This window comes from Labeo rohita, unplaced genomic scaffold, assembly GCF_022985175.1.
Source record: "Labeo rohita strain BAU-BD-2019 unplaced genomic scaffold, IGBB_LRoh.1.0 scaffold_57, whole genome shotgun sequence".
NCBI lineage: Eukaryota > Metazoa > Chordata > Actinopteri > Cypriniformes > Cyprinidae > Labeo > Labeo rohita.
This window is the reverse complement of record NW_026129493.1, coordinates 973360-999726: the sequence shown is the minus strand read 5'-3', so window position 1 is coordinate 999726 and position 26367 is coordinate 973360. Positions and strand designations below refer to the sequence as shown.

General features: G+C 36.2%; 1 long non-coding RNA gene across 1 annotated transcript; it reads right to left on the bottom strand.

Annotated features, from left to right (window-relative positions):
* Positions 1-4954: 4954 nt before the first annotated feature.
* LOC127161180 (uncharacterized) lies at positions 4955-5718 on the bottom strand. The gene is made up of 3 exons (XR_007826980.1): positions 5650-5718; positions 5324-5377; positions 4955-5052 (listed from the first exon to the last, which is right to left on the bottom strand). It is a non-coding gene; the product is annotated as an uncharacterized LOC127161180 (long non-coding RNA).
* Positions 5719-26367: the final 20649 nt, after the last annotated feature.

The window sequence follows — 26367 nt, the reverse complement described above, 5'->3', positions numbered from 1 at the left end:
CAGACAAACGTATATTTATTTTTACCTTACTTGCTGGTCTTAATCTCTCGTAAATTGCATCGACACACTGCGCGGATGTTCTCCAAAACTCTTCCGCTCTTGCGGGTTCATCCCTGGGCAAACACCGTGATGCTGCCCGCTGCTTCAGCGTCTTCCTCGGACAATACAATATCCAAAAGAAGACAATATAGAACACATTAAATATACAATCTACAGTGGATGCTTACAGTACAGTAATGCCCTGGTAAATTTCTGACTTACAGATGTACTTCAAGCACTCACGCTGTGTCTGACATGAAGGACAAACGGATTTTCCAATCATTATAAACGATGCAACACATCCGGTGTAGTCCGTCCCAAGCTGTTGCGGCATTGTAGACACGGTGTAGGGCAAATGGTGTCAATCCAAATATAATAAATGAGGGAAATAAAACGACCTCAATAGAACACCGCCAATGAGAATGTTACAGCAAATACAGTAGTATACTGCAATTTTAAAAAATAGAGTAAGTCTCTGTATTTGGGGTCTGACGTCACAGAAAATTCCCATAATGCAATGGTTATTACAGTTATTTACTGCAAAGGGAATTTGCAGTATTATACTGGGTGATATACAGTTAATAACTGTAGAAATTACAGAGATGTCTAACAGTACGTTAAAACACCAACATTTGTTTTCCGGGAATAATTTTACATGCGCAAAAAGCAGCAAACAACAGAACATGAGGATTCACATGGACACGATGTATCACCTGCAGCGCTTTTGCGAATGGAGAAAAACATCATAAAGCTAGGCTATATATATATATATATATAATGAATGAATAGGCCTATAAGATAAATATTTTTACTTAATAAAACAAACAAACAAAAAAAGTGCAACAAGTAGCTAGTATGCAGAGTTTTGGTTCATTTTTGTGCTGCGTGAAAGGAAGACGGCTGAAAGCGGCATCCTAGTTTTCTTTATTTTACAAACAGCAAACCGTTTACAGTTTCGATTATCTGTAAAGAGTCGTTTCCCCTGTTAGAAGAAAAAAATCAAGTGATTGACCAACTTTAATTGGTCAAAATTCATTCTGTCGGTTAACGGTTAAAATGAGCATCCCTAACATTCTATAATAATTAAATTTTTTAGTAAGAAATGTAACCTTCTTTAGGTAAGAAACACAATTCCTGAATAACAAAAAAATATTATTCTGCAACATATCTGAATAACAAAAAAGCTTAACTTTAGAAATGTTAAACATGACATGTATCAAGCTGTAAACATGAAACTTACTTTTAAAGCAACGAGTACCATATTCGTACATAATGTATGTAATCATGTCATGTGTTTCAACAAAGTGAACTGTTTCAACAAAGTGAAGTTAACTGTAACCTTTAGTTAACAAACAGAATTCCTCTGAAACTTCCTCAAACCAATGTGCCCCATATTTCAGCAATAATTTTTTTAAGCTCACCTTCAGACACTTTCTGCGCTGCTCAAGTTTTGCCTGCTTAGCAGGAGTTGCCGCGGTGTTATCCGTCGATGATGAGCAAGGATCACTCAGAAGTGTTCGTCTATTGACAGCGGCCGATATTTTTTTTTTCTCCCCAGGACATATCTTACATATTAGTGTAATGTTCTTGTCTGCTTGTTTCAGAAAAGTGAAGTGATGGGAATATTTCATTCAAAACGCTTCATTCGCGCGAATCGCACCGCAGGATGTCTATTCGCGTCTTTGCATTGACTTAACATGTAAATCACTCGCGCTTAACACTTCATTCGCGTCTGATGTAAACGCACCTTGAGGATGATGGTGAATGATTTACAGATCCTGAGCAACACTGACAAGCATCTGATCTTGTAAAATGTGTGCTAAGTACTGCTGTTGTACTGTAGAATATTAGAGCATGTGTGATCGCAAATCTCGAAAGTGAAAGTAAAAACTAAGTGAACCTGCATTCAAAAGCAGTTTCAATGCCTCGCATAATAGGGATTCCCTGATTAAATATGTATTTTCTTCCCTGCGTGTCGTTCCTGCTGTGTGAGCTACTGAAATGAGTCACACTGTGAAACAGCCAATCAGAACAGAACCCATCATTATTATTCATGACCAGTGGCGGTTCTAGGATGTTTCTGTAACAGGGGCCATTAAGGGGCCACATGTTACATTCAGGGGCCAAGTACAGGGTACATTCAAGCACACAAAATAATTTATTCAGTACAGTGCAAATACATTTCGGCAGTCATTCCTTTTTCAAACGCTCTAATAAAAAATTATGAGCCAGTAAAGTTCTTAATTATTTTTTTTTCATTTATTTATACTGTGTCCTTTAGGACACAATGCATAAAATCACACACACACACAAAAGTACATCACAGCGATTAATATCATTGGTTAATTTTGTAAAAAAAACCTCTGAATGGCTCCCTGTGTCTGTCCCTTTTTTTTTTTTCATGCTCACTATATCTGCCAAACACGATAGTTAACATTATCACACAAAGGTCTAATTACATACGGTTAGTGCATGCAAAAACTCTAAAGCTAGCGCCACAGACGTTTGACAGTTCCTCCAGTTTTTCGCGATAGCTGAATACAACGCAAAATCAACAAAATGTTGAATTTTTTTGCGATCCTGAATAATTCCTAATTTAACCGCAAAATAATCACAAAAAAGAAAAAGACCTCACAAAACATTAAATTATAAATCAACCAATTGAAATATCTCTAGTTTAATTAAAGTTTCACTGCATTTTTACGTGAATACAGATGTTGTATTCAATAAAAAAAAGCTTTATGCATTTTGTTTGTGATTTGAGTCGTACGACTATTGTGCATCTGACATAATACTATTATGGTAAATGTGATGTCCTAATTATAAAATATAAAAATTGCAAATTTTTTCACAAATTTCTGGAAATTACCACCACAAAATCAGTCATTTTGATTGCAAAAATCCTGGAGGGACTGATTTGATAAAGTTAACTACAGAATCTTTGCTAGCGCTATCTTAGCAAAAACATGTTAACATTCACTGTAAAAAAAAATTCCGTAAAAAAACGGAAAAAGTACTGGCAGCTCATTACCTAGACTTTGTACCGTAAATTTACAGTTTGTTAATTTACAGTCTGCCACCAGTAAAAAAACAGGACTTTTTCTGTTTTAATGGTATATATATATAATTATATATACATAAAGCAAATAAATCCAGCACAATACACAAATTTAAACATGGTTTATTTTTACTTCATGTAAACATTCTTAAAAGTGCATTCAATGGCTTTTGTTTGCCTTAAGTGGGTTAGGACTAAACAACATCAAATACTCAATTTATTTAACAATGTGTCAACTCAGGCAAAATGGCTGTATTGTAAAAGACAGTTTAGCTTTAAACAGTAACAGGACAGAATTAAAAAAAAAAAAAAAGAAAAGAAAACATGAGCATCTGTACAATACAGGTGTTGTACTAAAAAGTGGTCACAAAATTTAAATGTCACAATGAGAAAAAGTCAAGATTCAAAACTTTTTTTCTTATAAGAGAAAACAATATTGTTTAGAGGGATAGTTCACACAAAAAAAATGTTAATTCAGTCAATTACTCATACCATTCCAAACCCATAAGACTTTCATTCATTTTTAGAACACAAATTAAGAGTATTTTTAGTTAGATCTGGGTACTTTCTGTCCCTTTATTGATTGTCTATGCAACTACCATTTTCAAGGTCCAGAAAGGTATAAAATATGTGACTCCAGTGGCTTGACAACAGAATTTTGAAGTTCATTATAACAGAAATATCATCGAAGTGATGCAATTCATTATAGGGGATGTATTATTTACCATTTAACTGCATGTTTAATGCAAGTGCCATTTTTTTTTTTTCAATTTAAAAACTCAAATATTACATGGATTTTTGAAATTGTTCATGCAAGAGTCTTGGAGGAACGCACAGCCACTTGGTTGCCTTCATCTCAAACCACGTTCAGGATTTCTTCACAGGAAAATTCTGAAAGAAATGGATATGACAAAAAAAAGAAATGAATTAAACTGAACTACAGCGTAATATGCAGGTTAAGAAAAGTAGTCATACAGTATTTTAAGTTAATTAAATCAACTGCAATCCATAATACTTTCCAATTGTTTTACACATTGCTTAACTTACATTTTCAATAGTCTCCATTTGCATCGGTCATATGAGCTTGTCAAATCAACTATGTCCTAAAATATACTTCATTATTTTCAACTAAATAAACATCAACACGACCAAATGCTTCATACACTTTTTATAACATACGTGTTGCTTACTTCTGTATGAACTCCAGAGTAAGTGCCGACTCCTCTGGGTATTTTGTAGCTCACAACCGCAACAGGAAAGATGATTTGTTCATTAACTTCTCAAACGACAGCAATCTTGAACTGCCCATCACCTTAAACAAAAAAGACATTACAAAATGACCATATACATAATGACAAGCATCTTTGAACACCTTTGAAGGCGTGTTCAGCAAACAACTTCACATTGTTGTAAAAGTCAACAGAATAAATGACTAAAAGACTCTATTTTCTTTTCAATATTGAACACTAATGTTAAATGAAATAGAATACAAACCCACTTGGTTTCCTTCATCTCAACCCTCATTTAGGATTTCTTCACAGGAAAACTCTAAAAGAAATGGAAAATGATAAAAATGAAATGAATGAAACTTAACTACAGAGTAACATGCAGGCTGGAGATGGAAAATCAATCATACAGTATTTTAAGTTCATTAAAATAACTGCTAACCCTAATACTTGTTTAATTAAAATTAAAATATTTATTTATAAATTGCTTAACTTACATTTCCAATAGTCTCCATTTACATCTGTCATACGAGCTTGTCAGATCATGTGTCTTACAATATACTTCATTATTTTCAATTAAATAAACAGATACACATTTCATATCATACGTGTTGCTTACTTCTGTGTGAATTCCAACGTAAGTGCCACCTCTTCTGGGTATTTGTAGCTCACAACCTCAACAGTGGTCATTAACTTCTTGAACGACAGCAATCTTGAACTGCCCATCACCTTAAACACAAAAGACATTACAGAATTACCATATACATAATGACAAGCAGTTTGAACACACCTTATGAACACCAGGATAATAACATACAAAAGTAATCAATCCAATCATTTTGGTAAGGTTAGCACGTTGTGACGTGGCTTCCGACGCATCAGACAGCAAACAACTTCACACTGTTGTGAAAGTCAACAGAATAAATTACTCAATAACGATTTTCTTTCTGATACTTAACACTAATGTTAAATAAAACTGTTAATTAAACAGAATACAAACCCATGATAAGAATGCAGGTGTGCTTGAGATTCACAGTACAGCAGCAATCACGTCCTGTCATTAGAAAAGAAAACAAAAGAAACACAACGGTCATTTTGACATAATGTCGTTTGCATTTGTCCATTAAAGTGATAAAGATAACTCGAGGACGTTACCGGACCGCTGACATGAAGCGGCATTTTCTGGCGCGGCTACCGCGCGTCGGCCGCCTCTGTTCACACAGTCGCTTCACGGACAGCTTGCTAGTAACGTTACCGAATTAGTTTGTGTTTTGCATTTTATCTTCCGTGTGTGTGTAAAACAGACAATAAAAGGTCAAAACTTACCTCATTTGGCAGAAAACTCCACGAGGAAGATGTCTGACGATATGCAGAGAAATGTTGAATGCGACGGCTCCGACGTTTATTTGCCAAACAAGCCAGACAGCAACTAAGTTAACGTTACGTAAACAATTTATGTGACATTTAACTTGTTTACCACGAAGAATATATGAAAAACATGTTTTCCAAATTCGAAAGCCGACATTAAAATGAAACTTTGACCGAGAAACTCCATGTCTTCTCTTCACTGTTTTCGGTATATTGTACTGTATTTTTACGGATTTTTTTTACAGTGTTGCTTACAAGTTTATTGGTTTACTTGGACAGTGCTTCCAGTGCTCCTTCCACAATTTAGTTAACAAACCTAAAATAAGTGAGAGCAGCAGCTAAATATCCTTTCATATTTTGACAAACAACACGAGACTCACAAATTTTTGGATTTGTGACTCACCAAGAATTGTCTTCAAGTTGTAAGTAATGTTAAATGGATTATTTCTCCCGCCTACTGTCATAACGTCAGAGAATGTTCTGGGGCCCGTTCTTCGTACGTCGCTTATTACATCCGAGATCAAATGACACATCCAAGATAACCCACTGAGCACTGTACGTCCAAACGACGTCATTTCAACGTCTTTGTCGGAATATAGACATGATCTGCACGTCGGGTGGACGTCTCATGTTTGTTGGGAACATAATCGCGCTAATCATGACCTGGCTAATTCGGTTCTTCGAACGCACCTGTTGTTGATGATTATGGCTGGATTGAGTTATCTGTTGGTTTAAAAGGGGCTATGTATCGATACTTAAAACCATGATCAGCAATGCAGCGATTGGCTGGCGGCAAGACAGCAACGTAATGACATCATATGATTAAAAAACACACCTGACGAAAAACATAGCAAATTTCTGGACTTTTATAAGGAAACAGCCAAGCAAACAAAACTACATCATGTTTTAATAGATTAATGAAATGTGCACAGTTTTTATTTAATTTATTATTATAATTTTTTTTACCCCAATTATTTATATTCACGATTTCTAATATTTGTACAGACTTTATATTTTTTATTTCAATGTAATATTTAGCAATTCGTTTAATTTTATATTTGAAACAAATTTGCTACGTGACAGCATGAATTAAAATTTCTTAAGGGTCAAGATCTCACATTATCTGTATCTCATGTGCTCCATAAAGCCACTCCCATAATAGCTGTCATCATTAATGCACGCCTCTACATTATCTGTATAACGTGTGTAAGATTCTAATACATTTATAAAGTAATTATTTTATGACGAATAAATCTTTTAATGAGTAAACATGGCTGTCTATTATAGATTACACAACATTATTATATTATTTTCAAATACATTTTTTAAAATTATTATTATTTTAAATTATTGTCCCTGGGTCAATAGTATTCTTGTAATAAAGTAGTAGTGGTTGGGACAGATTTTAAGTATCAATTCTGCTTAAATGCAATTTGCTTAGATGCAATCTAATCCTGTTTACGTGAAATAAGCCTGCTCCCGAGCAGGGTTACGCTTACGGATCTGTTGCTATGACAGCAAGTCCCGGATGAGCTTCGAAGAACCGAACGATCCAAGATCACGCGAAATCCTCAACAATCAAATCCAGCTAACTTAGTTAGTGAGGTACGAAGAACGGACCCCAGGTATCGCTCAAGCCAAAGCCGCAAAGATAATATAAAGCCAAGACCTCTGCTTCTTCTCCCAAGTTGCATCGACACATTACTGCCGCCAACTGTTTAGGGGGGGAATTGCATCTGTAATCGTTGTGAAGAATTCTCCGGTTGCTCTTCTCGTCGACGATTGATGGAAGGGGGGCCAATCAGGGGCCAATCAGATTTCAGAAGGGGCCAGGGCCCCTATGGCCCCGCCTCTAGAACCGCCCCTGTTCATGACCCTTCCAAATAAGGTCATAACAGACCATTTCATTCTAGGGACAAATCCTTCGGATGTAAATGGACATGTAAAAATGTTTCTGGAGACTTTTTGCCTTTACCTAAGCCACATACCTTATATGTAGATATCAGAGAGCAATTTAAAATAGTTTATCAGTACATTCTGTGGCACCTTTAACAACAATTAATCTAAAATTCGGGGTCGTGTGGGGTTGCTATAAACCGTTAATGCTCATTTGATGGGAAAGAATTCAGTCCCACACCTCTTTTGTCAATGAATAGTGAAATGCATCTGCTTTACTTACTGCTCATGAAGAACACACTGCCAGATTCAGATGCACAGTATGATGTCACAATGACAGAAATGACACAATTTCATTAACATAAATAGAATGTTTGGAATCTTTGATCTTTGGTTAAAGCTTCTGAGGCTGTGTTTACAGTAGCGCGTTTTCGTTTTAAATGCATAACTTTTGCTACGGTTACACCTGTACTTTACACTACTCCGGCATTTTCAGTAAAACAGAGACTTGAAAATGCTGCAGACCCCGTTTTAGTTTGAAAACTCCAGAGCTGAGTTCAGTGTAAACGGGCCAAAACTGAGACTTTTAAAAATGATGGGTGTGGCTGTCCACATTCGATCTGCGTATCCTTGACGACTATCATGCTCATTGTTGTACCCATAGATTTGTGAAGAGCACACATTTCCTTAAAATTATGACAGTTCACTGGTTTACAAAGCACACTAATATTCAAAGAAATAATAAACTCACAGAAGTGAAGTTAAATGATCCCGATCCCTTTGTTGTATCTTATTATAAATTGATCATGATTTTAGTGCTGTTACTAACATTTTAAGATGTGTGTGTTTAATAGAGTAATGTTTGTTTCAATAAGTTAAAGTCCCCATTATATCAAAATTGAATTTTTTTACTTTTAGTATGAATATGTTAGCCTTCATTCATATATAAACTACCTGTCTCCCATTGTCCCCATCTTTGTTTTTTATCTCTAGTTGTCATTGTGATATCCTCTTTGTGTGTTTTTCCTCTGCATCAGTCCAAATCTTCTGGTTTCTGACTCCAGCTACTCACAATGTATGTTATTAATTAATGTTTGTCAGTTTGTGGATTATTATCTGTATATCTTTATCTGTCTCGCACACAAAATTATACGTTTTGTTGTTGTTCATTTTTATTAATCTCACTAATTTTATATGTTTGGCTAATTAGCAGATTAGATTTGTTATTGTCTGTTAAGTGTGTTTTAGTGTGGACTTTTGACTTGTGACTTTGCTGCAAAAAAACACAGAAAATAGTACATATCTCTGCAAAGCAGGATTTCAGCTAAATTGAAAAAACACCAGACAGTGATCAGGCTAAAGAATCTAACTTTGTATCCCTATCAAGGAGGCTGCAAGTCTGAATTGATTTGACCTGTAATGATGTGAAGCTGTGGTTCTTCAGCACCATGGACAGCAGCTGATCCAGAGCTCAGAGCAGCAGTGGATGTGATGACTACCAAAGCAACAACAGGCATCCAGACATTACAGTCATGACTTTATTGTTGGTTTACTGCTGCATTTTTTTAATCTTGATATGGGAAAGTAATAAACAATCGAACTTCACTACAAAGTCTTCTAATGTAATAAGTTATATAAAAAATGATCAGCAATATCTGTGTTGGATAAAGTTTCCAGGCAGTTCTGACATGTTTCACCACTGCAGTAATTTTCTATGACATGCCTGAATCATTAAATACATTCAATACATACATACATAAAAAAAAAAAAAAAAAAAAAAAACATGTTTCCATGTATGGTCATGTTTCCTGTTCTTGTCTAGTTAATTTGATCCCAGGTGTGTCTTGTTAATTTCATGTTTGTAATGTATTTAAGCCCAGTGTTTCCAGTGTTCTGTGTTGGACGTTGAATGTTTTTCTGTGCTCTTTTTGTATCCCTGCTTGCCCTGTATTGCCTTTTGGTTGTGTTTAATTAAAAGTCTATTGTTTTTCAAGTTTACTCCATCTTCTCGTTCCTCTCTCCTCCACCTCGACAAAGCGTGACACACGTATTCAAGTAAAACTTTTTTGTATTTAAATGCATCATGTTTTCATTTGTTTAGTTTGATGATTTCCATATTCCACATACTTTTTCAAGTATTATCAATAAATTTGAATGTATGTATGAAAGACAAAAATAATATTTTTTCATTTGAAATATTTCTTTGTTTTACGTTGGAATGCAACAGTCTATTAAGATTGTACAATACAATTTATCCTTGAATCTTAACTATCAGTATTATAACAAATGCTTTTAAGTTTAAGAAATAACAGTGAAATTAAATTAGGAGGAACAGTGGACTGTATTTGACAAACACAATTATCATACTTTCGTCAATATTAAATAGCATGTGCAATACATTCACTTGGTGTATTTGACAAACACATAATGATCATTTATTCCATCGTGTGCAATAAATGACTTATTTCATGACCTAAGGATGCATTTTCCATCCCTGCATCTGTCCAACTGACTGTCTCCACCACCTTGCTGTAATAATAATAAAAAAATCTTATTGGCTCATTACCATGACATTTAGCCAGAAATTCCAAGCCTGTCATAAAATGAACTGTTCATTACCTTTTCTTCAGTCTGACCGTCAACATATGTACAGTTAAATATTGTGATGTCCTTCATTGTGTGGATTTACTACTAATATGCTAAACACAGATTTATCCAAAGATGACTTAATTGATCTCATCCACAGCCCTAAACTAATAACACACACTGACAAAACAGTGTTGTGAGGGAGGACTGAATATTTAGAGTGGAAGGGGAGTTCGAGACGCCTATTCAGGTCAAATAATTCACATTAAAATAAATGTTTCTATGTTATTTATCTCATAGAAAGGGAGTGCAAAGAGCACAAAGACAAAAGTTCCATGGAACACTTTTGAGACATCACTCACCAAAGGAAGCGATCCATGCCCAGTGCTGGGGAGTAACTAGTTACATGTAATGGAATTACGTAATTTAATTACAAAATAAATGTAATTGTAATTAGTTACAGTTACTGAGAAAAAATGTGTAATTAAATTAGTTACTTTTGAAAAATGCCAGGGATTACAAAAGGGAATAACATCTGAATTTTTTCACACACCCACCCCCACTTACAGATTTAATTGACTTCTTTCATAAATTGCATTGACTGTTCTAAGATGAGACACCAATGTTTCAGGAGTTTAGGACACAGAATAGGACACATGCTTATTCGATAACTGTTTGATTTCCTATTTGGGTTCTTATTTGGCCTTGTCTTTCCATTCCCCAAAGATCACAGGACTTCAGCTGGGTCCCTTTCAGCTCTTGGTTCTTCTTCAATTTTCACATGGGAAGAAACTCCCAGTCACCATCGAGTCAGAACATCTTTGGAGTTCATCACTCTTCAGACCCGGAAGAACGTGATCGCAATTCCAAAACCACCACTGCTCCAAACCATCAAGACTTTCACAGCGAGACTGCATTCGGACACTTGTTCAACGACCAAGGCAATGCAAGTATTGTACACTTAACTAAACAAACAGAGGTTTAGTATAAGCTGTAGACAGCACTGATAGTTTCACAGCAGGTAGTTAACTGACTCTTTTCATAGCTTCATTTCCTTGTCTCTCTCTAACTGCTTCTCACTGGCCCTTCCCCCATGTATGAGTGATTTCATATTTGTTTGTTTAGATTAGTTATGTGTTAGTCCTTCGTTAATAAACTATTGTGCACAAATTACATGAGTTTTTGATTCTGATTCTGCCTTGCAAATTAATGTCCCTTTACAATTCCGATTCAAGCTACATGCTCTAATGCAATGGTACTTTAAGAAAGTTATTTTCTGTGGCCAAGAAAATACCATTTCTTAAATTATACTGAATGTTTGCTGGGCGAACAGATTAGTTGATGGAAAATTAATTCTGCTACAGTTACTACTGACAGCTGATATAAATAATTGTAATTAATCATAATTAATTGTAATTATTAGTATACATTTCCTTTTGAGCTAAATCGCGACACACCTATGATGATTTACAATTCTGAGAACCTTGGAAATGTGAAAAGGGTCTATGCACAGACAAGGGGGATAAATGGACAATGTCTGTTGCATTAATTTTGTCACTGTGGCATTGAACACGCCTTTAGGACAAACTTTATAAAAGAGGGTGCAGAAAAAGACTCTAGAGATGCTTTGCAGAGCTTCTTGGCTTCATTGTTTCTGATAATAAAGTCTATCTTCTGGCATCAAAACCCCAAGCCTTTGAGAGTGATTTCTCACAGCAGCGGCAGAAGCCACCACATCACCTGCAGAGTTAAAAATTTGGGATGACATACATTTTTATTTCCAAGAAGGACAGTATCTGCCAGAGTACTCCTCAATTTCTTCCTCATCCTTTGTTAAAGCTTCTGAAGTTTGTCAACTATTTTACTTGCCATTGACACAATTGTAGAAAATGTATTCTTACGTCTACAATTTAGGTGACTGTACAAGTCAGGGAGATGAAAAGTTAAAACACTCTCAACAGTAGTTTTATACACAGGTTGTAAGATCTGCTGACTAACAAAGAGGCCACTGAGTTGTCCGAGGAGATACTGCAAGCATCTCCTGAAAATGTACTCAGTTTTTTTTCTCAGAGAAGCTCACCTGAGAGTCCAGATTTGTATGAAGTTATTTAAAGTTTCCACAATTTCAACATGTTGGTCAAGATTTAAAGGCCTTGGTGTGAGCCAGACAGGCAGCTTCACATAAAGGGTCTGTTTTCTCAAGGAGGCCATGTTTGTCATGAATCGGGTCCATCGCATTCAGTCCGCTCACACTACACTGATCATTGCACTACACTCTGGACTACATTTCCCATACTCCACCTCACTGATTAGGTTCACAGGTGCCGCTCATCAGCCTGCCTTTATAAGCCGCTTCCGGACTCTCACTCTCCGCGAAGTCTTGTTTGCTACTGCAACATTTCTGAGTGTTTACCTTGTTTGTGGATTTTCTGTGTTTTACCTGGACTGATTAGATCTCTGATTCCCTGCCGCCTGCCTTTGGACCTATTGCTTTGTTTCTCCAGACTGTTGTTTACTCTGTCTGCCGCGTGCCCTGACCATCGCCCGCTTACGGATTACTCTGTTGGATTATCTCTGTTGTTCTAAAAGCTGTTTCTGAACCTTGCCTGTCCGACCATGATTCTATTTAATAAAAGCTGCAAATGGATCTGCACGCCTCTAACCAATCATTACAATGTTGTTGCCAGCATACTTAAATTGTCTAAAGTGTTTCAACTTGATCAGAAACTCAGTGCTGAAAAGGGAAAAGAGCACAGTGCTCCCTCTGACACAGACCCTCAGTGGACATCAGGACAGAAAGTTTCTGATCCAGAAAACTAACCCCATATTTATATTGAGATCAGTGAGCCTTTTCAGGATAATGTGTGTTTTCACGGAATTAAAAGATGAGGTAAAATCCACTAATAAACCCCTGTCATATCCTTTAGGATGCATATTGTTTTTGTATTAAGAAGAGTCAGCACAGCCTCTGTGTCTCTTATATGTGAACTGGAGTGGATCTAGCATAGTGACCACAGCAGAAACCTTATGGTTTCAGGGTTTTACACAATATCAAGGTTATTGCAAAATGCCAAAAATTATCTGCATACTTGTGCCTGTTTGGTTAAATGCTCATCTAGCTAGGTCTTCATTGGCCACAGAAGTAATTCAGGAGATTGGCAATATGCATTTTAATGTCCCATCACTGCAAAAAAAGGCTTATTATCTTACTTAGTATTTGTCACTTGTTTCTAGTCAAAATATCTAAAAATTCTTAATTCAAGATGCATTTACTAGGTAAGCGAAATAACATTAGCTATTTAGTCTTGTTTTAGGCAAAATTAATTTAATTTAGTTTTTTTCCCACCTGTAAACAAGATTATCTGCCAGTGGGGTACGTAAAATAGTCTTAAAACAAGAGTATTTTACTTACCCCACTGGCAGATAAATTTACTTGTTTCCAGGTGGAAAAAAAACCCGAAATTAAATTAATTTTGCCTAAAACAAGACTAAATAGCTAATGTTGTTTTGCTTATCCAGTAAATGCATCTTAATTTAAGAATTTTTAGATATTTTGACTAGAAACAAAAAACAAAAATGCTAACAAGCCTCTTTTTTTTTTTTTCTTTTTTTTTTTTTTTTTTGCAGTGATCAGACACAAGATGAAATTCAGAGTTCAGGGCTACACAAATCTTGCAGGGCTCCCAGAAGAAAAGCTGAGGGAGATCGGTGATAAAATGATGTTCCAAGGCTTCAATCTCAAAAGTCTGCATTCTTAAAGGTGTACACTGAGGTTCTGAAGCCTCTAGCTGTTGAAAGAAAATGTGACCTAGGATTTCTAATCTCTACTTTATTTGCTCTTAAATGAGGCATCATTTCAAATAGCTTTGTTTTGTTTTATAAAACACAAATTTTCACCACTATTAGTGAGGCCACTGAAACCCAGATAAAATTAAATTATACTTGAATGCACTAAAAACCTTAAAAACGAGCAAGTACATATATAGCACATTCTCATGTATATATTTATGTATTTATTTTTGTGCTAAAAAGTTATTTATGGAAGAAAAATAATGACAAGTGTCTTAGAAACAAAAAAAGCATGTTGAATAGTACTGAAAAAAAATGACGCATTACATTGACAGTGCTTGCATTTTAATGCATTGTAATTTCAGGGCTTGCATTTTTAGGGGCTGAAATGTAACATCTTTTTTTTTTTTTTTTTTTTTTTTAATTTAAGCTGTGAATATTTCAATTCAAAACATTTCACACACAATTTCATTCATATCACCTTCCAGAATTCACTTCCGAAATATTCAATCTGTTTAAAAAGACAATGTTCAATATTCAAGAGTTTTCTGTCCATTTTATTTCACTTTACAAATGAGCTTCCACAAATTCAGTGGTTCAGATTTGTATGAATATTCAACATTGCACATCTGGAATTCAGGAAAAGCAGCAGAGTACCAATGCATAATCTCTGTCTATGGTTAGTCGCTCACCAGCAGGTGGTGCAATCGGGTGTCACAACTTCATTTGCTGAGATGGCCTAACCATCACCTAATAAGAATAACATCCTGAAGTGTTGTGAAATACAATAAAGACTAACTGTGAAATTGAGAGTCTTAAAAAGGACTCTTAAAGGACCAGCACTCTTTCAAGAATTTAATTCCAGAATCTGTAACCCAAGTTTTCGGAATTAATTTTAGTTCTCTGTAAGACAGACTTTTCATGATAAGAAAAAGACTAAAAATAAACTCCCAAAATAAAAATGTAATAATATAATTATACATAGCATGAATTTCACAACACTTTAGTATGTTATTTTTATTAGATGTGGGTCATCTAATTAGATGAGGGTCAAGTCTCTGACAATCTGACACCTTGTAGTTCTGGACGCTCCAGGTAGGTTTCAGTTCTGGAAGATGGTGGTGCTGGAGACTAAATGGTTCCTGATGGTTTCACACCTAATTCTTCACCTTAATTCTTAATTCTTTTGCAGTTTACATGTCTCCAACAGTTTTTTTTTTTTCTGCTGAGCCAATGAGCATTTTTTTTGTCCAATGGTCATGCCTGCACTTTGCAAATTCTAGTATTGTATTAGTACTGCATTCTTCTCATGGGTATTCAATAATTTTTTAACATTTCAGTCTGAGTTTAATCTCTTTTTTTTTTGGCTTTTTTTTATCTATTAAAGAAAATGTGCCAAATAATTATGCATACCTAAATATAATGAGTTTTCCACTTTCAGCCTTGGGCTATTATATATTACTTACAAATGATTAAATACAAAATCAATAGTAGTTATTAAGATTGACATGGTTTGGAATTGGTAAAATGTGCTTGGGGAAAAAAATATGGCCAGAATATCAATGTGGTCAAATAATTCCACAAACTGTATATGTGGAAAAAGCTTTTTATTTTTATAATCCATGTCTGAGGATTTATATTTGCCCTATTGTACGTGTGATCTGCGTTTCCATCTGCAAATATGATACAAGATCATCTAAATACAGAATTCCTGTGCTGTTGCCATCTAAATAAATTTTCTGAAAAATGCTGCTTTCTGCAAAACACCTATAAAAAGCTGGTTATGTTATCTATGACATGATACAAAACTGATGACTGTACTGTTTTTTTTATTAGAAATTAAAATGTCTTGACCATCAAATCGGGACAGTTTTCTCTGTCTTTAAATGGGACTTCGCTGTTGACCTGCATCTGCATTAAAAATGTACTCTCCATCTTCCATTAATGTTGTGCTTGTTTCACAGGCACCTTTTATTACTGCTGACACATGAAAAAAAAAAAGTTCTTCTACAAGTCGTGATATAAACAGGTACCGCACATTTATATTTTAGCAGTTTAAACAACAGAGAGTGATAGTAAGGAAAAAAAAACAAAGTTACATGGAGCTTCAAATGCAAACCACTCAGCAGCACAGCAGACAGGAACCGGAAGCCCAGCAGATTAACATCTTTTTTCTTGACTGTATGTCATAATCTTTACTGGGTAACCACAGTTTACAGAATTATTTGCATATCAAGAAGGGAAATTGAAAACAGGTAATATGGTTCTCACTCATAACTCTCATGTGATTTCCTTCAACTGAAATAAACTTTTAATTTCTCCATACTGTTACACCAGTAATACAAAACTACGTATTTCTGATCAATAATGAAACAAAATAGTGACCGATTATTTTTTGTTATATTAGAAACATTTTAATTTATTTTTTAATTAGTTAAGTGATATAAAAAAATGGAAGACTGTAAAATGAAATAAAACAAATAATATTTTCAGGGATGGATCAGTAGACAGATGTAATTGCAGGTATGATCTCTTTATTGAGAATAAAGCAAGCCAAATAGTCCAAAATCCAAAAGACATAATCCAAAAATAGAACAGGCAGTAGTCAAGCACTGGATGAACAGGAAACTGAGAGAATAATCCAAATTCAGTACATGTTTTTGTCCAAAAATCATCAGGAGAACATAGAACCCAAAGTATCCTAGAGGCATAGACAAGTTACAACACCAGGTAAAGAGTTTATACTTCACAGAGCACATGGAATTGAGAGTCTCTTTATATACGGTGTCTAATCAGTGTGAATTGCTTGCATGTGAGTCTAATCAGAAGTCAGGTGATTTAGAGTGCTGCCAAGTATTCTGGGATATGGAGTTGAAGTCTGAGGTGCTTGCTGTGAATTGTAGTTCACTGATCTGACCTGGGTTATTTTTTTTTCTACCCAACTGCAGAGTTGAGCCTGTCTCTGATGAAATAACCCAGCTGCTGAGTTACAATCAGAGCGCAGGCTTTTTGAGTCCTCTACAGGAGCGAGCAGTTCTCAGAACCACCGATTTTGTGCACTTCTTCAGCGAAATAAAGGTTTATATACATTTTATTTAATTGATAAAGTCTTTACTGTGCTTTAGTCCTTAAATGCATGACTGTTTCACCAATCCTTATTACATGTTCAGGTCTTTAGCGACCCGGACCTATATATCCAGCATGGATGGCAAAATAGCAAAAAAAAAACCTCTCTTGATATTTTAAGAACAATTGCAGAATTAAAATAAAGCATATTTCATTACCTTTTGAAACTTTAAAGGGTTCAATTTGAGCAGATGATTTTACCATCGCTGTTATTGTCAGAGCCCACTTCCACAGTACATCTAGCTCATATTTGCAATCCCAACAATATTCGCAAAACTGTCGTTTTCAATGACTTCAAAACCTTTATTTTGATCGCTGGCAGCTTATTCACTTATTTATTTAGTCATCAGACATTTACATATTTTTGTGCACAAAAAATATACTTACACTATTACACACCTTGGGTCTCTAGTGACCCGTACACTTTTTACAAAAAAAATCAATCAGAAAACAGACATTCTTTTATATATATATATATATAATTATTATTATTATTGTTTATAATAAATAGATTGAGGAATACTAAGAAAGCTGACGTCAAACTGTAAAAAAATTAAGGAGGGAGATGGTAGTAAATGACGTCCCAGGTTGCTAAAGACCCACAGTATGCATTTAAGGGTTAAATTGTATTATTTTATGCAACGCAACACAAGGATGAGATGTCAGTCAGCTGCGTCAGCAGTAACTTCACATGATGGAAACGTCATTTTCCTTGCCTTAAATAAATGGATTTTGTTCGTTATAGTACTGAGTTTAATTTAATTTTATGTTAAAATAACTCAAATTAACTCACATGACATAATTACTTACAGTTGTGCAAATTATTTGTGGAAATTAGTGGTAGACCAAAACAGAACATATAATCAAGTATAAGTAAATAATGTGAGCTTTTATACCGTAATCAAGATCATATATCCAATGAGGTTGGAGGCAGCGTTCATTGTTAATCAATGACAAATTATATCAATTACGGGTCTTAAGATTTTTGAGATTATGTCGGTACCATATCTACTTGGTTTGCTTCTGTTTCTCCAGTATGACAATTTAATTGTTCTGCCACAACTTCAACGCAAGCACTGCTGACCCAACATTAATGTACTGTTGTTTTTTAGGCCACACTTAAAAATGTATTACCTCCTTGATAACCATTACTTCCAATGCATTGTTTTCACCATCATTAATTGATTATGTCTTTCAGATATGGTTTAGAAAGAATACTCAGATATGTAAGGTATTTCTTTCAGGCAGTAATTTTATTTTGTTTGAACATATCATTAAAGCATTTCATATTAAAAAAATCTCATTTTATGGGTATCTGCAGGTATGAAGCCTAGTCAAGAAAAACATTTTAATACCCTTTTAACCTTGTTGGATCATAGAGCTCTTTGACTTGAGTGTATCTGAGTGGGGTCTGATATCAACAGTGTACAGTACGATTCAGAGTGCAGCCTCACTGTCTTTGGATTTATTTAAAGAAACAGTGGGAAGAGGACTTTGGAAGTGTAGTCCCAGAGACAGTCTGGCAGTCAGCAGTTAAGCAAATTCATTCAATATCTATTTGTGTCAGACATGGACTACTACAATTTAAGACAATTCATAGGCTACACTTTTCTAGAAGTAAATTGGCAAGAATATTCCCAGAAATAGACCCCACATGGGGAATTTCAAACACAAATAAGTCCTCCTTCATACAGCTTCATATTTTAATTATTCTTCATGATTTTCACTTGAAATCATAGGTGGTGATGATTCAAATCTAAAGATTCAGAATTATTGGTATCACATTCTGCAAAGCTCATCTTCTATAAGGGAAACAGTAAGTAACCACTGAAAGTGCAGTGGTTATTCTGGGTATCATATATCCACCTGCCAGACCAAAGACTCACATAGACAACATCTCCAACCTCCAGGAGCAACACAACTCCATTTGAAGAGTTCACACCAAATCCAGCCTGATGACCATGTGCTACAACCACATGTTCTCCATTTTTAACAATGGAGACAGTTGATGGAGTTGATTGACTACCACCACCATAGAGAGAGACTCTGAACATGTATGCTCCTTTTAGTGGGGCTGTGAAAATACCTATAGCAAAAAAAAAAACAATAAAAATAATCATCAGCTTTTTCCTGCATGCTCGATTACCAAAGACATTGTGTAATAGTTTTGAAACATGGCAGATCATTTAATTCTCTTATATACATTACACAACTGTAGAGAGGTTTGAATGGAGCAGAAAGGTTTCTCATTACTATAAATTAAGTTTTATGGCTTAATTTCATTAATAATTACCTGTAATTGGGTTGTAGGCATTCCCTATGTTTGTGAAGACTTTTCTGTAGATTAGTGTGATGTCAGTGGTAAAGGGACCAGTATTTCCACTGCCAGATTGCATCAGTGCAGCTGAAAAAGCTATCTGCCTGTCTGTTAATGAAACCATAAGCAATATTGTGATATATTTCTGCATTAGACTGACAATTTATATGGTAACACTTTACAATACGGTGGCACTAAGACGCATTAATTCATACTTAATTAATACACAGATAATCATTAGGTAATGTATTAAAACATTTATAAATTTTTACTGCATCAGCAACAAATGAACATTCTATTTGATTCATAGATTAAGTAATAAATAAATTGTTATTACTTAAATGTGTCATAATGTATTAATTCCCCAATAACATATTATATTAACTAATAGTGTAAATTCATGTGTTAATTACCACAAAGGAGTTGAAGCCATGCATTTCAACTTCGAGTTGTCTGCTTTAAATAATCATTAGCTAATGATTTGCAAATGCATCATGTTATGACTTTATTTGCTGAGGCACATGACTAATTCAAAATCCAAAACCACAATGACATATTAATTAATTAATAGTTCTGTGCCTCAACAAGTAAACTCATAATGTAGCCTTTGCAAATCATTAGCTAATGATTAATTAAAGCAGAAAACTTAAAGGAACACTCCACTTTTTTTTGAAAATAGGCTCATTGTCTGCTGATCTCCAGGTCTGGTGGTAGCACTTTTAGCATAGCTTAGCACAGATTATTGAATCTGATTAGACCAATAGCATCTCGCTCAAAAATGACCATATATGATGATGATATTCTTCCTATTTAAAACTTGTCTTATCTGTAGTTACATCGTGTGCTAAGACTGACGGAAAATGAAAAGTTGTGATTTTCTAGGCTGATATGGCTAGGAACTATACTCTCATTTCGGCGTAATGATCAAGGAACTTTGCTACCGTACCATGAGTGCAGCAGGCGCAATGATATTAAGCAGCACCTGAAAGTGACCGGCACTAAGTTTGTGTAGATGCAGAGCTGCAGCTGGCAGAGTTGTCGGCTGCGTAATATCATTGCACCTCCTGCACCCATGGTACTGCAGCAAAGTTCCTTAAATATTATGCCAAAATGAGAGAATAGTGCCTAACCATATCGCAACTTTTCATTTTTCGTCCGTCTTTGTACACGATGTAACTACAGAAGAGTCAAGTTTTAAATAGAAAAAATATCGAAACTCTTTTAAGCGAGATGCTAACGGACTAATTGGATTCAAAGATCTATGCTAAGCTATGCTAAAAGTGCTACCACCAGACCTGAGATTGGCTGAATGGATTCAAAAATGGTAAAACTCAACTTTTTAACTCGAGGGGAGTTTGAAAATGAGCCTATTTTCAAAAAAAGTGGAGTGTTCCTTTAAAGATGAAGTACATAGCTTCAACCATTGTGATAATTAACATATGGATTTACATCATCAGGTAATATAATAGCTTATTAGGAAAATAATGCATTAGAACACATTTAACTAATAAGAATTTATTGATTACTTTATGCATCATATAGAATGTTGATTATATATGTTATATATTAACTCATTGTGATGTGTTACCATTTATACACTGAATTTAATGTTATTCACGTGTTGTTTCACCTTTATTTTCTTTCCTTAACTGCTCCACTTGACTCAGAGTAAGATTTGAAATTTCTGTAAAGTAATAAAGACTCTGTTAAATGACATTTACACTGCTTAGTGTAATGGATAACACAATTTACATACACAGTTTTACACTAACTAGTCTAATGTTTTACTTTGAGGTTCACTGATAATATAGTAAAAGTTTTGATGGATGAGGTACCTTCATTTTTTTTGTTCAGCTCTTCCAGAATAAACGTCTGTTGTTCCTTCAGTTGTGTCTCTAAAGCTCTGATGTTTGCTTTCTGCTCTGTAACAATGGCGGTCAGTTCTCTCAGTGCTGCATGGATGTCAGGGAAGAACAGTTGGCAGTTTTGTTGGCTGTCTGTTGAAGTTTCAACTCTCACAGTGTCAGTTTGAGGTGGATTCTGTCTTCTGTCTTCAGAGCTGAGCTGTTGACTGATCTCATTCTCAATGAGTCCTCCATCTAATTGCTGCTGTACAGCAAACACAAAGGTTTCCAGGAGAAGTAGTATACAAACTAAACCCTTCATCTTCACTGATGTTTGGCTCTTACTCTGTTATCTTTCACAGCCTCTCATGCTCTTTTTATAGTGTCCTGATTCACTGTCTTCTGTAGATGATTTATATTTCTTCAGATAAAAAAGGTGCAAAGTTAATTGTTAATCATAATTTAACAAAAAAACAAGTAGAGAATATTGTTGGTATTGTGGTTGTACTATTGCAATTTTTTTATTTTAACATTCAGAATCAGAACTAGCTTTATTCGCCAGGTTTGTGCATTTTTTACTCTACATACAGCTGTATAAATAAAGAGATTTGCATATGTATTTACATAATAATACTAGAGAAAGAGGTAATAATTAGAGATGGAGAAAAATTACAGAAATTAATTGCAGAACACTGGTAATGATTCATGTTTTAGCCGTTTAAGCTGGAGATGACATGGGGGAAAAATGTTTTTATGCCTAGATGTTCTAGTGCTCGGAGATCTGTAGCATCTGCCTGAGGGAAGAAGTGCAAACAGGTTGTGTCTGGGGTGAGAGGTGTCTTTGATGATGTTTCCTGCCTGTTTCTTCACTCTGGAGTTGTACAAGTCCTGAAGGTTGGGGACCAATTATTCTTTCTGCTGTCCTAACAGTCCATTGCAGTCTTCTTATATCTGATTTGCTGGCTGCCCCAAACCAGACAGTTTTAGAAGAGCACAAAACTGACTTGATAACAGCTGAGTGAAACTGTGTCATCAGTGCCTGTGACAGATTTAACTTTTTCAGTTGACGAATGTGAATGTGAATGTCCCACTTTAGGTCCTGGGAGATGTTAGTTCCTAGGAACTTGAATGAATCCATTGCAACCACAGTGCTGTTCATGATGGTGAGATGGGGGAGTGCAGGGGTGTTTCTCCTTAAGTCCACTGTCATCTCCACAGTTTTAAGAGTGTTCTCCTACAGGTTGTTGTGACTGCACCAGAGAGACAGCTGCTCAACCTCCTGTCTGTAAGCAGACTTCTACTCGCCATCCTGGATGAGGCAGATGACTGCAGTGTCATCTGCAAACTTTAGGAGTTGGACAGAGGGGTCTTTAGAGGTGCAGTCACTTGTATAGAGAGAGAAGAGCAGTGGGGAGAGAACACAACCCTAGGGAGCTCCAGTGCTGGTGGTGCGGGTGCTGGATGTGAGTTTTCCCAGCCTCACTAGCTGCTGCCTGTCTGTGATGAAACTGGTGATCCACTGACAGATAGAGGTGGGTACAGAGAGCTGTGACAGTATTCTGAAGGATATCTTGTCTGCAAACAAGATCCTTGCACAGGTCCCTGGTTTGTCCAGATGTTGAAGGATGTAGTGCAATCCCATATTGACTGCATCATCCACAGACCTGTTTGCTCAGTAAGCAAACTGCAGGGGGTCCAGCAAGGGTCCAGTAATGTCCTTCAAGTAGCCCAACACCAGTCTCTCGAATGACTTCATGACCACAGATGTTAAAGCAACAGGTCTGTAGTCATTAAGTCCTGTGATTTTTGGTTTCTTGGGTACAGGGATGATGGTGGAACATTTGAAGCAGGATGGGACTATACACAACTCCAGAGATCTGCTGAAGATCAATGTGAAGATGGATGATAGCTGGACAGCACAGGCTTTAAGGCAGGCTGGAGAGACACCATCTGGGCCTTTGGCTTTCCTCATCTTCTGCTTCCGGAAGACTTTGCAAACATCATCTTCACAGATCTTAAGGGCAGGCTGAGAAACAGTAGGGGGAGGGAAGGGAAGGGGAGGGTGTTGATGGCTGTGTTGTGGGACAGTCAGGGTGGGTGAAGGGTGCCAGACCAGTCTTTTGTTGTTCAAACCTGCAGTAAAACTTGTTCAAGTCATCAGCCAGTTGTTGATTGGCCTCAGTGCTGGGAGATGGGCTCTTGTAGCTGGTGATGGCTTTCAGGTCATTCCACACTGATGTCAAGTTGTTGTTTGAAAGCCGTTTTTTTTTTAGCTTTTCAAAATAGTTTAACTTGCCACTCTTATTTCCCTATTCAGTGTGTATTTGGCCTGTTTGTACAAGGCTTTGTCCCCACTCCTGTAGGCGTCCTCTTTGGCCTGGCGAAGCTGTTTGAGTTTGCACTGAACCAAGGTTTGTCATTGTTAAATGTTAAATAAGTCCTGGTGGGTACACACATGTCCTCACAGAAACTGATGTAGGATGTCACAGTGTCAGTGAGCTCATCCAGATCAGTAGCTGCAGCCTCAAAACCACTCCAATCAGTAAGTTCGAAACAGGCTTGTAAATCCCGCTCTGCTTCAACAGTCCATCTCTTTACAGTTCTTACTACAGGCTTAGCAGATTTAAGTTTCTGCATGTAGGCTGGTAGAAGATGAACTAAACACTGATCAGAGAGTCCCAGCGCTGCATGAGGGGACAGAGTGGTATGCATCCTTTAAAACAGTGTAGCAGTGGTCCAGTATATTGCTGTCTCTGGTGGGGCATGTGATGTGTTGACTCTATTTAGGCAGTTCATGGGTGAGATTATCTTAATTAAAATTACAGAGAATGATAATGAAAGAGTCCAGGTAACACTGCTCTGTGTGTGTGATCTGATCGGTCAACAGTTGCCAACTAGTGCCACGCTCACACACACGTCAGGAGGAATGTACACACTCACCAGAATAAACAAGGAAAACTCCTGCAGTGAATAAAAAGGCTTACAGTTTAGTAAAGACAGCTTCCAAGTTTGGGCAGCACATCTTCTTTAAACCTGTCATGTCTGTACACCAGCCTTCATTGATATAAAAACATAATCCATAATCCATGGTGATAATTGGTGCAGTCCTCATCTGCAATTAGACAGGGGTTGTTTGGGTGACTTCCTGTTTCCTGTTTGCCGTGCTGCAGAGTGGTTTGCGTTTGTAGTTCCCAGGAGCTTTGTTTTTCTGTAGGAATCTCTTCTTACTGTTACTCTCTGTTGTTTAAAGTGATAAAATATAGCAATAATCAAGGTCTAAAGGGTTACTAGTAAGCAACAGACAAGTGAGTTTTAATTAGGCTTGAAGCTGAACTCTGCAGGGCTGCGGCTCTCCAGGACCGGAGTTCGCCACCCCTAAAATATAGCTTTATTCCCACCAGATTTCTGATATTACCCATTAAACTAATCTGACTGATCTGATCGTTCACTTTTATTCTATAACCACGAGTGCAGCGTACAGGTTTGGTTTGGGTTTTCATTTGGTTTGAAATGTCAGTTTGTGCATCAATTTTACTATAGTCTACCTTGAATACAGAGAAAGACATTTTGTTACACATAACACCAAAATTCAACAAAAATGTAAAAAAAAATGAACTGGAATGCTTTATCAGAAGTTAATCAAGCTGATTTAAACCTCTTATTTGAGTCTTCTGGCTCGATTTTGCCATATTGTTAGAGCCACACCAGTTCACTTGTATGTGCATAATAATGTATTGTGTGTGCTTGTGTGTCTGTGAGTGTGTTTAAGTGAGTGTGTAATCCCTTTACTGCATTTTTGGCCAAATTATTGATTTTATTTTACCCATTTGCAAAAACATGCTTTGTGTTAGTCACACAAGTTCATGTATGTGTGTCTGTAGGGGGTGGTGGAGTGTCTGTTTTGTACTCTCTATGTTTTAGTGTCACCCCTTCACTGCTTCACTGCACTCTTTTTCTGCATCATGAATTATTTGTAGATTTCACACACAAAAAAATCTCTGCATTTTCGTATATTTGCGTTTTTCTGTGAACAACACAAGTGTGACTATATTTTATGACCATTTAGCTTTTTCGAATCAAGCCCACATTTTTTTTTTTTTTTTAGTAACTGCCATAAAAAAAAATTCCGGTCTAAAATGACTAAACAATGCTGAAGGGTTAATACTGTAAGAATGTTATTTTTCTGTGGTCACAAAAATATCATTGCTTAGAGCTGATGTGAAATTACACTCAATGTTCACTGAACAAACAGATTCTGCTACAGTTACTACTGGCAGCTGATGTAACTAATTGTAAGTAATTAGGGGCCAAGCACCGAAGGTGCGTAGTAGAGATGCGCGGATGAGCTCAAACGTCACCCGAATCCGCAGCTTCAAATAAATTATCTGCCCGCCACCCACCCGCACCTGTATTTTTCTCTGATTTAGCTAACCGCACCCGACCCGCACCCGATCGTCATTTACACTTATTCTAATTCTTAGTTTTGCATGATAATACGATGAATGGATGATTCATTTTTAACAGCAGATTGATTCAGCTGATCTGCACATCGCTGCACACTTATATAAGCTAAATCGCTTGTGCTTTTAAGACAAATCCGCGCTAAAAAGAATAACGTTAACTGACATCTGGACGTGACTCTCCGCAATCTCTGGTGAAATCAATTGGGTGTTTGAACGCCTACTGGATCCTTGGACAAAAGTTTACAGAGGTTCACCCAGTTTAAGAAATTTCTGATAATAAAAATCTAATTCTTTTCATTTTTAAGGTATTTTTTTCGTTATAATGTACTGATTCAAATTAGTAATCAATAATAATTAATTTTTACTATTCGGCAAATCTGGTGCTGGCGCGGACGGAGCGGGCGCGGGCACATCAGGCGCAATCATCAAACATATTTCAAAGGAAGCCGGCACCACGGTTCTCACCGTCTTTACTATGTGTTTTGAGCGAATATTTGCATTTATTCACATACGATTGAATTAGAAATGGTGGCCTGTCATGATTTTGGCTAATGCAGGACACTACCGAATGATGCGCGTCAGATGAAATTTAGAAGTGGGTTTACGCAAAGCCGACTGATAAAGAAAAGAAATGGGTATACACAGGTACTGCACT